General features: G+C 44.8%; 1 protein-coding gene across 1 annotated transcript in view; it reads left to right on the forward strand.

The window, feature by feature from the left end:
* LOC113409388 (PH domain leucine-rich repeat-containing protein phosphatase 2-like) overlaps positions 1-12,799 on the forward strand; it is a 139,944-nt gene that overhangs the window by 21,497 nt on the left and 105,648 nt on the right. The window lies entirely within an intron of this gene.

The raw sequence follows: 12,799 nt of genomic DNA on the forward strand, positions 1-12,799 counted from the left end.
CAGCATGGCCACAGGGACAGTAGCCTGCCCTTGGCAGCTCTGGAACCCCTGGGGATTTCCCCAACCATCTCAGCGGCTTAGATCAGCATCGGGGGCATCCAACAAACAGTCAGCAACGGTCTCCTGCCCTTGGACTCGGACATGGAGTCAGAGCGGGCTCCCCAGGTCCAGCCAGCCTCGCATGAGACTCCGACGACAGAGGCGGCGGATTTGGCAGACCCACCCATACCTGCCTCCTCATTGTCTTCACCTGATGAGGCGATAGTGAGATCTTCTCACCCAGTTCCCCAGGACGATGCTAAGGCTCACCTGGAGCTCTTAAAGAGGGTTGCCTCCAACTTGGGGCTGGAAGCCGAGGAGTTGGCAGAGCCCTCGGACTTTTTGTTCCATGTACTCAGCGCGGCAGCCCCAGCCAGGGTGGCATTGCCTGTGCACGAGCGGGTGGCAAAAATCACCAAGGCCCTGTGGTATACACCTTCCTCACTGCCATCCATCTCCAAGTGGGCAGAGCGGAAATACTACATTCCCAGCAAGGGGTATGAGTATCTTTATACCCACCCTGCCCCAAATTCACTGCTTGTGTCGGCAGCCAATGAGTGTGACAGACAGGGCCAACCGGGATCGATGCCCAAGAACAAGCCTTCGCTTCGGAGCCACCGTATATGGTATTCTACAAGAAGGTCCAGCTGGGCCCCATCCGGCTTTTCTGCCTAAGGCGGTGGTCCCTTTTCATGTCAACCAGGATATCTTCCTCCTGGTTTTCTGTCCAAAGCCACACTTGACCAATGAGGAGAGGTGGCTGCACACTCTGGATGTCTGGTGCGCCCTGGTATTCTACATGGAGCGCACCAAGCAGGTGGACCCAGCTCTTTATCGCGACAGCTGATAGGATGAAGGACCTTCCGATGTCCTCTCAGAGAATTTCGAATTGGATCACCACCTGCATCCGTACTTGTTATGAGTTGGCGCATGCTGTACCTCCACCAATACTAAAGGCTCATTCGACTAGGGCTTAGGAGTCTTCGGTTGCCTTCCTGGTGCATGTCCCTATCCAGGACATCTGCTGGTCCGCGACATGGTCTTTGGTACTGTCAAGGCTGCTTCCCCACTCTGAACTTTAGGGTACAAATGTGGGGGCCTGCATGAAAACTTCTAAGCTTAACTACCAGCTTAGATCTGGTCCGCTGCCACCACTCCCAAAGCTAATTCCCTTCCCTGGGTAGCCTTGAGAGACTCTTCACCAATTCCCTGGTGAATACCGATCCAAACCCCTTGGATCTTAAAACAAGGAGAAATTAACCATCCCCCCTCCTTCCTCCCACCAACTCCTGGTGGATCAAGATCCTACCCCCTTGGATCTAAAAACAAGGAAAAATCAATCAGGTTCTTAAAAAGAAGGCTTTTAATTAAAGAAAAAGGTAAAAATCATCTCTGTAAAATCAGGATGGAAAATAACTTTACAGGGTAATCAAACTTAAAGAGCTCAGAGGACCCCCCCTCTAGCCTTAGGTTCAAAGTATAGCAAACAGAGATAAACACTCTAGCAAAAGGTACATTTACAAGTTGAGAAAACAAAGATAAACTAACACGCCTTGCCTGGCTGTTTACTTCAAGTTTGAAATATGAGAGACTTGTTCAGAAAGATTTGGAGAGCCTGGATTGATGTCTGGTCCCCCTTAGTCCCAAGAGCGAACAACCCCCAAAACAAAGAGCACAAACAAAAGCCTTCCCCCCCCCCCCCAAGATTTGAAAGTATCTTGTCCCCTTATTGGTCCTTTGGGTCAGGTGTCAGCCAGGTTACCTGAGCTTCTTAACCCTTTACAGTTAAAAGGATTTTGGAGTCTCTGGCCAGGAGGGATTTTATAGTACTGTACACAGGAGAGCTGTTACCCTTCCCTTTATAGTTATGACAGGTACACATGTTCACGATGCATTGCGCAGTCACCCAGCAAGCCAGAGATGATGCTGGATTTGGCAAAGCTGTCTTGTATGATGCTATCTGCCTGAATTCCTATCTGCCTCTGGTGGTACTGCTTGGGAGTCACCTACAATGGAATGGACATGAGCAAGCACTCGAAGAAGAAAAGACCGTTACCTTTTCGTAACTGGTGTTCTTCGAGATGTGTTGCTCCTGTCCATTCCAAGACCCACCCTCCTTCCCCACAGTTGGAGTTTCCGGCAAGATGGAACTGAGGGTTGGGGGGAGCCAGTGGCGCCCCTTACAGTGCATATGCGCGCTACTCCAGAGGACACCAGAGCCTGTCCCTTACGAATACCACTGAGGGAAAAACTTCTGGTGCATGTGGTGAGCGCACACACCTGCAATGGAATGGACATGAGGAACACTTCTTGAAAGAACACCAGTTACAAAAAAGTAACTGTCTTTTTCTGAAGGAGAAGCCAAATTCACTTGTACCTAGAGTTTTGTTCATTTAGGGATGTCCCTTATTTGAGTTGAGATTTTTGATATTTTATTTGTTTGGATCATTTTGCGCACTATTGAAGGTTTAAACCTAGTTACATTTGTGATCTATAAAATAATATAGTCTGACCCGATGTATATACGTACACTCTCAAACCTGTCACTTCAAAAGAGCTAATTTCCTAAAGCTGAAAATGATTAGGAGCTGAATTGAATGGGACGAAAAAGTTAAACATTCTCTACGCAAAAGAATTAATGGACACAAATCTGACATCAGGAATCATAATACTCAAAAACCAGTGGGAGAACACTTTAACCTGTCTGGCCATTCTATGACAGACCTGCGGGTGGCTATCTTAAAACAGAAAAACTTCAAAAACAGACACCAACGAGAGACTGCTGAGCTGGAATTGATATGCAAACTAGACACAATCAACTCAGGGCTAAATAGGGATTGGGAATGGCTGAGCCATTACAAACATTGAATCTATCTCCCCTTGTAAGTATTCTCACACTTGCTTCTTATCAAACTGTCTGTACTGGGCTATCTTGATTATCACTTCAAAAGTTTTTTTTCTCTTACTTAATTGGCCTCTCAGAGTTGGTAAGACAACTCCCACCTGTTCATGCTCTCTGTATGTGTGTATATATATCTCCTCAATATATTTCACTCTATATGCATCCGAAGAAGTGGGTTGTAGCCCACGAAAGCTTATGCTCTAATAAATTTGTTAGTCTCTAAGGTGCCACAAGTACTCCTGTTATTTTTGCGGATACAGACTAACACGGCTGCTACTCTGAAACCTGTCATTAAACATAATTGTTAAACATAAAAAGTTAAACATCCCAAATGATGATTGGGAGTTGTTTAAGAGAACTTTTCTAGATGCCCCAAATCCCCACAATTCTGCAATCAATAAAGCAGGCTTTGTCAGTTTAAAAAAGAACTCCTGGTAAAGAAGTGAAGTGAAAGCAGTAATAAAAAACTTGAACAAAAATGAAAATCTAACAAATGGAAAGAGAAGGAAGCTGATAGTAGTGATTGTATATTAAGCCATGAAGTATAGACACCTTATAAGAGAAGTCAAGTGTATTAATGAAAAATAATTGGCCAGTAGGAAAATGTTTACGGCAGAAAGGGATCTAGGGGTTATAGTGGACCACAAGCTAAATATGAGTCAACAGTGTGATGCTGTTGCCAAAAAAGCAAACATGATTCTGGGATGCATTAACAGGTGTGTTGTGAGCAAGACAAGAGAAGTCATTCTTCCGCTCTACTCTGCGCTGGTTAGGCCTCAAGTGGAGTATTGTGTCCAGTTCTGGGCACCGCATTTCAAGAAAGATGTGGAGAAATTGGAGAGAGTCCAGAGAAGAGCAACAAGAATGATTAAAGGTCTAGAGAACATGACCTATGAAGGAAGGCTGAAAGAATTGGGTTTGTTTAGTTTGGAAAAGAGAAGACTGAGAGGGGACATGATAGCAGTTTTCAGGTATCTAAAAGGGTGTCATGAGGAGGAGGGAGAAAACTTGTTCATCTTAGCCTCTAAGGATAGAACAAGAAGCAATGGGCTTAAACTGCAGCAAGGGAGGTTTAGGTTGGACGTTAGGAAAAAGTTCCTAACTGTCAGGGTGGTTAAACACTGGAATAAACTGCCTAGGGCAGCGTTTCCCAAACTTTTTTGGCCACGGAACACTTTTTAGCCTATTACGGAACACTTATATTATTATTTTGTAGTCGTTTGGTTTTCAAATAAAAAATTGCGTTATTTATGCTCAAATATATTTTATTTTATAAAACAAAGCAAAAATACAAATTTAAAATAACTTGAACTAACAATTTCTAACTGAAAAGCACGTATAAAGTAGTACAAAAATCAAGTGCAAGAGTCAAAATTAAAAACAGTGTTCTGCTTAAAAAAAGCTGTCTTTATATATACACAAACACGAAACAAATTAGATTTTTACTAGGAAAATCTATTTTTATAAACAGAAATACAAATTTGGATTTAATGGGATTGATGTTTCTGCGTTTTTCTATCACAAATTCGCTTAGTATTAGGAATAATGCTAGAAAGTTGAATCCTCATGTCAGGCTCAGCATCAAGTCTATTCCTATATTTGGTTTTTGTTGCAGTATAATACGAAAATCCCATCTCTCACAAATAAGTTGTAGCAGAAGGAGCACTCGAATTGCATGTTTAGCCACATTAGGGTACTCTTCTATTAGGCTGCTCCAAAAATTATTCAGCGGAAGCTCCTTAAACTTGTTTAAAATCAGATTCAGAAATTAAGTCAATTAGGCTTTCTTAATCATGCACAGTAAAGCCGACTAGTTTGGCTGTAATTACAAACGGATTTCGAACCCAAGCATTGTCATCAGTAGTTGTAGAAAAATATTCTAATAAAGAGGCCTGCAAGTCACGTAAGTGCTGTAAAATGTTGCTGGAAACTTCTTCATGGACTGTAGAATTTATTTCAGTCAGAAATTCATGTACTGTAGGGAAGCAGTCGAAGTTATTCTGTTCTACACAAGATGCCCAGAATTCGTTTCTTTTTTAACGACTAAATTTTATCCATTGTAGTAAAAAGGGTCACATTCTTTCCGTGCAGCGACAGATTAATTTCATTTAATTTTGCAAAAATATCTGCAAGATACGCATTAGCCACGAGGAATTTGTCAGACAATCATTAAATTTTTGTCCTGAATTATCTGAAGTGAAGAATACCAGTAGTTCACTATGAAGCTCAAAAAGCCTCACAAGCACTTTTCCTCTGGATAGATAGCCACCTCACTTCCGTATGTAAAAGAAGTGCTTTGTGCTGACTACCCATTTCCTCGCACAAAATTTTAAATAACCTGGATTGAAGTGGTCGAGATTTGACAAAACTGATAATTTGTACTGCTTCACCAAGCACAATTTTCAGATATGCTGATATTTTTTTTTAACTGCAAGTGCTTGTCTGTGTAGAACACAGTGGCTCTTAGTGCTTTCTGGTGCCACACTTATGATTTGCGTTACAGCTCCCTTCATCTTCCCAGTCATTGCCCGAGCACCGTCAGTATACATCTGTGACGGTGCTGCCCGTGAGAGCCAGCTGAGGTCACTCAATCAGGGTGACCTGCAAACCAAACGGGGCAGACAAACCCCAAAAGCTGGTGGTTATTCCAATACTCAAATTTACCAAGCCAGCACAAAACAGCTTCTATAGTACCTCACTGGTTACTCAGAAGTCCAAACAACGCAGTTCCCCTAAAGTGCCCAGCCTCAGGCCTCCGTCCAGACACACCTGTCAGATATGATGATGATTACTGAAAATCTTATCTCATCATATTAAAGAAAAGGTTCTTCCAATCCCAAAGGATCAGCCACATACCCAGGTTCAATTATAACTTGGATCTTACCCAAAATACATACTATAGTCAATTCTTATTAACTAAACTAAAATTTATTAAAAAAGAAAAAAGTGTGTGTGTTGGTTAAAAGATCAATATACATACAGACTTGAATTCAATTCTTGAGGTTCAGATACATATGAGAGATGAGTTTGTAGTTGCCAAAAGTCCTTTTAGATATAGTCCATAGGTTATAGTCCAATGTCCATATTCAGGATGGCTCCAGTCAATGACTGGGGATCTCAATCCTTGTGGCTTAAGGTTTCCCCCTCTTGAAACCCAAAGCAGATCTGAGATGAAGTAGGATCGTGTCCCAGGGTTCTTGTACATTTCCAGCAGCCTTTCGGCCTGAGAAAACAATAAGCTTAACTCTCCTTCCAAACATCCTGGCAATTAGCACAGGGTAATTTATCCATTAAACAGTTCAGATACAGGTTACCGCAACCGTCAAAGAGACATATAGACAATAATACTATTTCATTCGAGTATTGTCATAAATGTTAATATTCCTTTTTTGATCTTTGAATTAAAGTTATAGCAATAGACAAGACTTGTTTGCTTACATCACAAGACCTGAGCAAACATCTACCCTTGAGATCTCTAACAATGCAGTCTTGCATTTCAAAGCTCTATTCATTTACATATCTTCCTAACCAGTCCTTAAGGTTCACCCATGGGTCAGGTCAGTCTGAGTTAATTAACTCTTTCTGGCTCTGTCATCTTTCAGTGAGATATTCTATTACACTCATAACGTCACAACATCAATACATTTTCCCCAACTAATTTCATGCTTTCTGATAAAATTGTTGATGCAGTTGAATATTTCTTCTTCAGTTGTGTTGCTTTGCAGAGATTCACATAAGAGCAGGTCCTCTTCAATTTAAGAACCAAAAAGCCTGACATGTTCGGGAAAATATGGATGTATGTTAACCCTACCTAAAGTTCTTTTTTAAAAAGATGGGCCTGAACTAGAAATGAGCTCCGTTTCACATGTGTGGGTCCCTGACACTCCCTAGGGGTATGCTAGGGTGACCAGATGTCCCGATTTTATAGGGACAGTCCCGATTTTTGGGTCTTTTTCTTATACAGGCTCCTATTACCCCCCACACCCTGTCCCGATTTTTCACACTTGCTGTCTGGTCACCCTAGGGTGTGCACATGTGTGGGTCCCAGCTGCTCCCTGCCCCCCTCATTGAAGCAGGTGTGCGGGGTTACTGCCCTGGGAACTGCAGGGCACCAGTGGACATGGGGCTGGCTGGAGGCAGGGGAGGGGCTGACTGGAGGTAGGGTCTGGCTGCAGGCAGGGCAGGGGGTGCGGGGCTGGCTGGAGACGGGGGTGTGGGGCAGGCTGGCTGGCTTCGGGCAGGTCCTCAGAGGGGTGTGGCAGGGATTGGCAGGGCTGGAGACAGAGGAGTGCGGAACTGGCTGGCTTCAGGTAGGGGGGTGCGGCAGGGGCTGGCTGCGGGCAGGGGGTGCGGGGCTGGATGCAGGCAGGGCAGGGGGTGTAGGGCTGGTGCGGGCAGGGCAGGGGGTGCAGGGCTGGCTGGAGACGGATGTGTGTGGGGCTGGCTGGCTTCGGGCAGGGCCGCAGGGGGCTGCAGCAGGGCCTGGCTGCGGGCAGGGCAGGGGGTGCGGCAGGGGCTGGCTGCGGGCAGGGCCTGGCTGTGGGCAGGGTGGTGGTTACTTACCAGGAGAGCGTCTCGGAGCAGCCTGAGCAGCAGGACGCAGCCCAGGCCCAGCAGAGCAGCCGGGGACCCACCAGGCAGCAGCGGGAGCCCCAGGGCCAGAGGTCCGAGGAGCAGCAGCAGCAACAGGGCCAGGAGGCGGCCCACATTGCTCCTGTAGCGCAGCGCCCCCGGTGGCCGGAGGAAGAATTACACACTTCCCGGCTGGAGCCCATCAAAGCCGCAGCTCCCCCTCCTCACAGGGAAGCCGGTTAACAAGCGGTTCTAAAACCACTTCAAAATTTAACAACCTGTTCGTGCGAACCGTTGCGAACTGGCTCCAGCTCACCATTGGGTTTAGTAACAGTATTTAGAAATACTGATTTTTGTCAAATTTTGTTTGTCACAAATATTTATATTGTTTCGAGCGAAGCTATTTTAGTTGTGCTTATCACACACACGGTAAAGACCCACAGGTTTGAATGTGTTGAGTGAATATGTTATATTCAACATGGCGTAAAGAGAATGGTGTGTGCATACCGCTGCAGTTCGCGCAGCCTCGAGCGGAAGGGATACGACGTCACTAACCGAAACGTGCTCGAAAGAGGTAGATGTCAACATGCATGCCACGTTCTCTTTACGCCATGATATTCAATATAAGATCTATCAATAACCGGAAAAAGTTTTATGTTAAATTATAGTCATTCAAAAAGAGTTGTAAACTACACTTCAAATATGCCAAATTTAAAATTAAAAAAAAAATTAAAGACCCTTTTTTAAAATTATGATTCTTTCACGGAACACCTATTACATTGTGCGGAACACCAGTGTTCCGCGGAACACAGTTTGGGAAACACTGGCCTAGGGAGGTTGTGGAATCTCCATCTCTGGAGATATTTAAGAGTAGGTTAGATAAATGTCTATCAGGGATGGTCTAGACAGTATTTGGTCCTGCCATGAGGGCAGGGGACTGGACTCGATGACCTCTCGAGGCCCTTCCAGCCCTAGAATCTATGAATCTATATCAGGAACATAAGAAATTATAGCAGTGGTATCTATTAATAGACAGGGACAATAAAATTGTTAATGTTGCAGAAAAGATGTGTTAAATGTTTGTTCTGTATTTGGGACAAAGCCGGATGACACATTCAATTTACAGCAATAATGAAATACTTTATATTCCCACATATGTTAAATGATTGCAGTACAATTAATGCCAGTTATCATGGTTTTATGGAAAATAGGTCTCGTCAAACAAACTTGATCGTGTTTTTTGATGAGATTAAAAGTTATCACATTTCTTTTGTCAATATAACATACTTTGGTAAGGCATTGTACTATATAACATTATGAATAGTTACTGCTATACAAAATGTAACATATTAAATGGATCAAAAACTGGCTAAATGATAGATCTTGAAAAGTAATTGAGTGGCTGTCCCATTTACAATGGGGGATTTCTTAGTGGGGTCCCACAAGGATGTAATGATTGTGACCCAATTCTATTCAATATCTTTATCAATGATCTGGAAGTAAATGTAAAATCATTGCTCGTAAAATTTGCAGATGACACCAAAAGTTGGTGGATGGTAAATAAGGATAGGTCAGCCATACAGTGCTCTCAGGATTGCTTGGTAAATGGGGTTTATTTGTATAACAAGTTTTAATATACTTAAATACAATGTCATACATCTAGGAACCAAGAATGTAGGTCCAGCTTATAAGATGGAGAACTGTGGAATTTGGAAAGGAGTAACTCAGAAAAGGACTTAGCCTGGTCTACACTGGGGGGGGGGGGGGTGTCGATGTCAGAAACGCAACTTCAGCTACGGGAATACCGTATCTGAAGTTGACATATCTTATTCCGACTTACTTCCCGTCCTCACGGCGCAGGATCGATGGCCGCGGCTCCCCCGTCGACTCCGCTACCGCCGCTCGCTCAGGTGGAGTTCCGGAGTCGACGGGGAGCACGTTCGGGGATTGATATCGCGTCTTAACGAGACATGATATATCGATTCTTGATAAATCGATCGCTACCCGCTGATACGGCGGGTAGTCTGGACGTACCCTTAGAGTCCTAGTGGAAAACCAACTCAACATGAGCTCATGGTGCATTGTGTTGGCTAAGCAGGGGAATGTTGAGTAGAAGTAAGGAAGTGGTATTACCTTGCTATATAGCATTGGTGAGACTATTCCTGGAACATACTGTCCTCTTCTGGTGTTCACACTTCAACAAGGATGTTGAGTAATTGGAAAGGGTTCAGAAAAGTGATATAAGAATGATTTGAGGTCTGGTAAACCCATTTTACATTGAAAGACTAAAGAAGCTTAATTTGTTCATTTTAAGAGAAAAGATTTGAGTCCACTTAAGCGTGGTCTTTAAATACATACATAGGGAGAAGATTTCTTATAGTAGATGGCTCTTTAAGTTGGCAGACAAAGGGTATGTCTACACTACAAAATTAGGTCGATTTTATAGAAGTCGATTTTTTAGAAATCGATTTTATACAGTTGATCGTGTGTCCCCCCCACTAAGCGCATTAAGTCGGCGGAGTGTGTCCACAGTACCGAGGCTAGCGTCGACTTTCGGAGCGTTGCACTGTGGGTAGTTATCCCACAGTTCCCAGAGTCTCCGCCGCCCATTGGATTTCTGGGTTGAGCTCCCAATGCCTGATGGGGTAAAAAAATTGTCACGGGTGGTTTTGGGTACATGTCATCAGGCCCCCCTCCCTCCCTCCGTGAAAGCAATGGCAAACAATTGTTTCTCGCCTTTTTTCCTGGGTTACCTGTGCAGACAACATACCACGGCAAGCATGGAGCCCGCTCAGCTCACGGTCACCGTACGTCTCCTGGGTGCTGCTGGCAGACGCAGTACTGCATTGCTACACAGCAGCAGCTCCTTGCCTTCGTGGCAGCACACGGTGCAGTATGACTGCTAGCTGTCGTCGTCGTCTCCTGGGTGCTCGTGGCCGACCTCAGGGCAGACATGGATGCTCCTGGCAGACCTCAGTGAGGTCGGTCGGGGCACCTGGACATAAATGGGAATGACTCCAGGTCATTCTCTTCTTTAAGTTTCATCTCATGGAGATTCAGTCTGGCCTGGAATATCATGTGAGCTGGAGGCTTCTGCCTCAGGCTGCTCTCCCAGCCGGCAGCACCGTGCGGTCGCACCTACCCCAGCCTACCCCTTGCTCTCATGGCTCATGAAGCCTGGACAGTAGTAAGGAGCAGTTCAACTATAGGCTGAGCAAGTGCAGAATGGTGGTAGAATGTGCATTTGGACATTTAAAAGCGCGCTGGCGCAGTTTACTGACTCGGTTAGACCTCAGTGAAACCAATATTCCCATCGTTATTACCGCTTGCTGTGTGCTCCACAATATCTGAGAGAGTAAGGGGGAGACGTTTATGGCGGGGTGGGAGGTTGAGGCAAATTGCCTGGCCGCTGATTACACGCAGCCAGACACCAGGGCGGTTAGAAGAGTACAGCAGGGCGCGCTGCGCATCAGAGAAGCTTTTGAAAACCAGTTTCATGACTGGCCAGGCTACGGTGTGAAAGTTCTGTTTGTTTCTCCTTGATGAAAACCCACCCCCTTGGTTCACTCTGCTTCCCTGTAAGCCAACTGCCCTCCCCTTGCCCCCTTTGATCACTACTTGCAGAGGCAATAAAGTCATTGTTGTTTCAAATTCATGCATTCTTTATTAATTCGTCACACAAATGGGGGGATAACTGCCAAGCTAGCCCGGGAGGGGTGGGGGAAGAAGGAAGCACCGGGTGGCGTGGTGGAGGAGGGAAGGACAAGGCCACACTGCACTTCAAAACTTATTGAATGCCAGCTTTCTGTTGCTTGGGCAGTCCTCTGGGGTGGAGTGGAGTTCTGATAGTACGGATTCCTCTCCCCATACAGCAATCAGATCCAATATCTCCCATTCGGTCCATGCTGGAGCTCTTTTGCGATTCTGGGACTCCATGGTCACCTCTGCTGATGAGATCTGCACGGTCACCTCTCAGCTCGCCACGCTGGCCAAACAGGAAATGAAATTCAAAAGTTCGCGGGGCTTTTCCTGTCTACTTGGCCAGTGCATCTGAGTTGAGAGTGCTGTCCAGAGCGGTCACAATGGAGCACTCTGGGATAGCTCCCGGAGGCCAATACCGTCGAATTGTGTCCACACTCCCCCAAATTGGACCCAGCAAGGTCAATTTCAGCGCTAAGTCATCATCGGGGAGGAGTACAGAAATCGATTTTAAGAGCCCTTTAAGTCGACAAAAATGGCTTCGTCGTGTGGACGGGTGCAGGGTTAAATCCATCTAATGCTGCTAAATTCGACCTAAACTCATAGTGTAGACCAGGGCTAAGTCACAACAGGATCCAAAGGGTGGAAGTTAAAGCTAGATAAATTCAGATTAGAAATGAGAATTTTTAAAAGTTAAGATGATTAATCATTTCAACAGCTTATCTAGGGATGTGATGGATTCTTCATCATTTGCAGTCTTTAGATCATGATTGGTCTCTTTCTGAAAGAGATGCTCTAGCTCAACCAGAAGTTATGGGCTTGTTGCAGAAATTACCATGTGAAATTCTCTAGTCTGTGTTATGTACGAGGTGAGACTAAATGATCATAATGATCCCTTCTGGCCTTAAAATCCACGGAGCTTGTCGTTTTAGAGAGACACCTGGTGCCCCCCCCTTTTCCTCTTTATTCAAATTCTTAGTCCTAGCGTAGTTCCTGGTGCCTGTTGTAGTTATGGGATGTTTTTTCTTTGGGAACATCCCTCAAGCTCTCTGCTCTCTAGGAGTGAGAATTCTGCATGGATGTGGGATCGTTCAAGAAGGGGGAATGACTTATCTTGTCACTCTAATTCTCTGAAGAAACCTTCTCACAGGATTCTCTCTCGTGCTCTCCTGCCAGTTGTATTTGGAAGGGAACTTTCTTGAAATGGGGTTTCTTTCATTTTTGTACATAGTCTTTTTGAAGCATAAGTTTTAAATCCTTTTTGATTTGTGACATGCTGCTCTTTTTTCCCCATGGTATCTCTGCTTTCTGCTCAGCCAGAAACTGTCTGAAAGATATGAATTTGCAATCATTAGAATCCTGTGTGGTGCATGATCACCAGGGTGTGTCTTGTGTGACCTCCTGTCCTTCGTGATCAACAGGTTTAGTACTTGAAGTGTTCATCTTTCTCAAACTAGGGATCACAGGCCCCTGGAATGAGTCCTTGTCAGATGATATCTTCAGAGAAGCAGAAAGACCAAGTCGTTGCTCTTTTTGCACTGTAACTGTCATAAAAAAAAAAGTTCATTCTTTCACGTCCATACTAAA

The sequence above is a fragment of the Terrapene carolina genome, unplaced genomic scaffold, assembly GCF_002925995.2.
Source record: "Terrapene carolina triunguis isolate 2854851 unplaced genomic scaffold, T_m_triunguis-2.0 Scaffold32922, whole genome shotgun sequence".
In the NCBI taxonomy this organism is placed as follows: domain Eukaryota; kingdom Metazoa; phylum Chordata; order Testudines; family Emydidae; genus Terrapene; species Terrapene triunguis.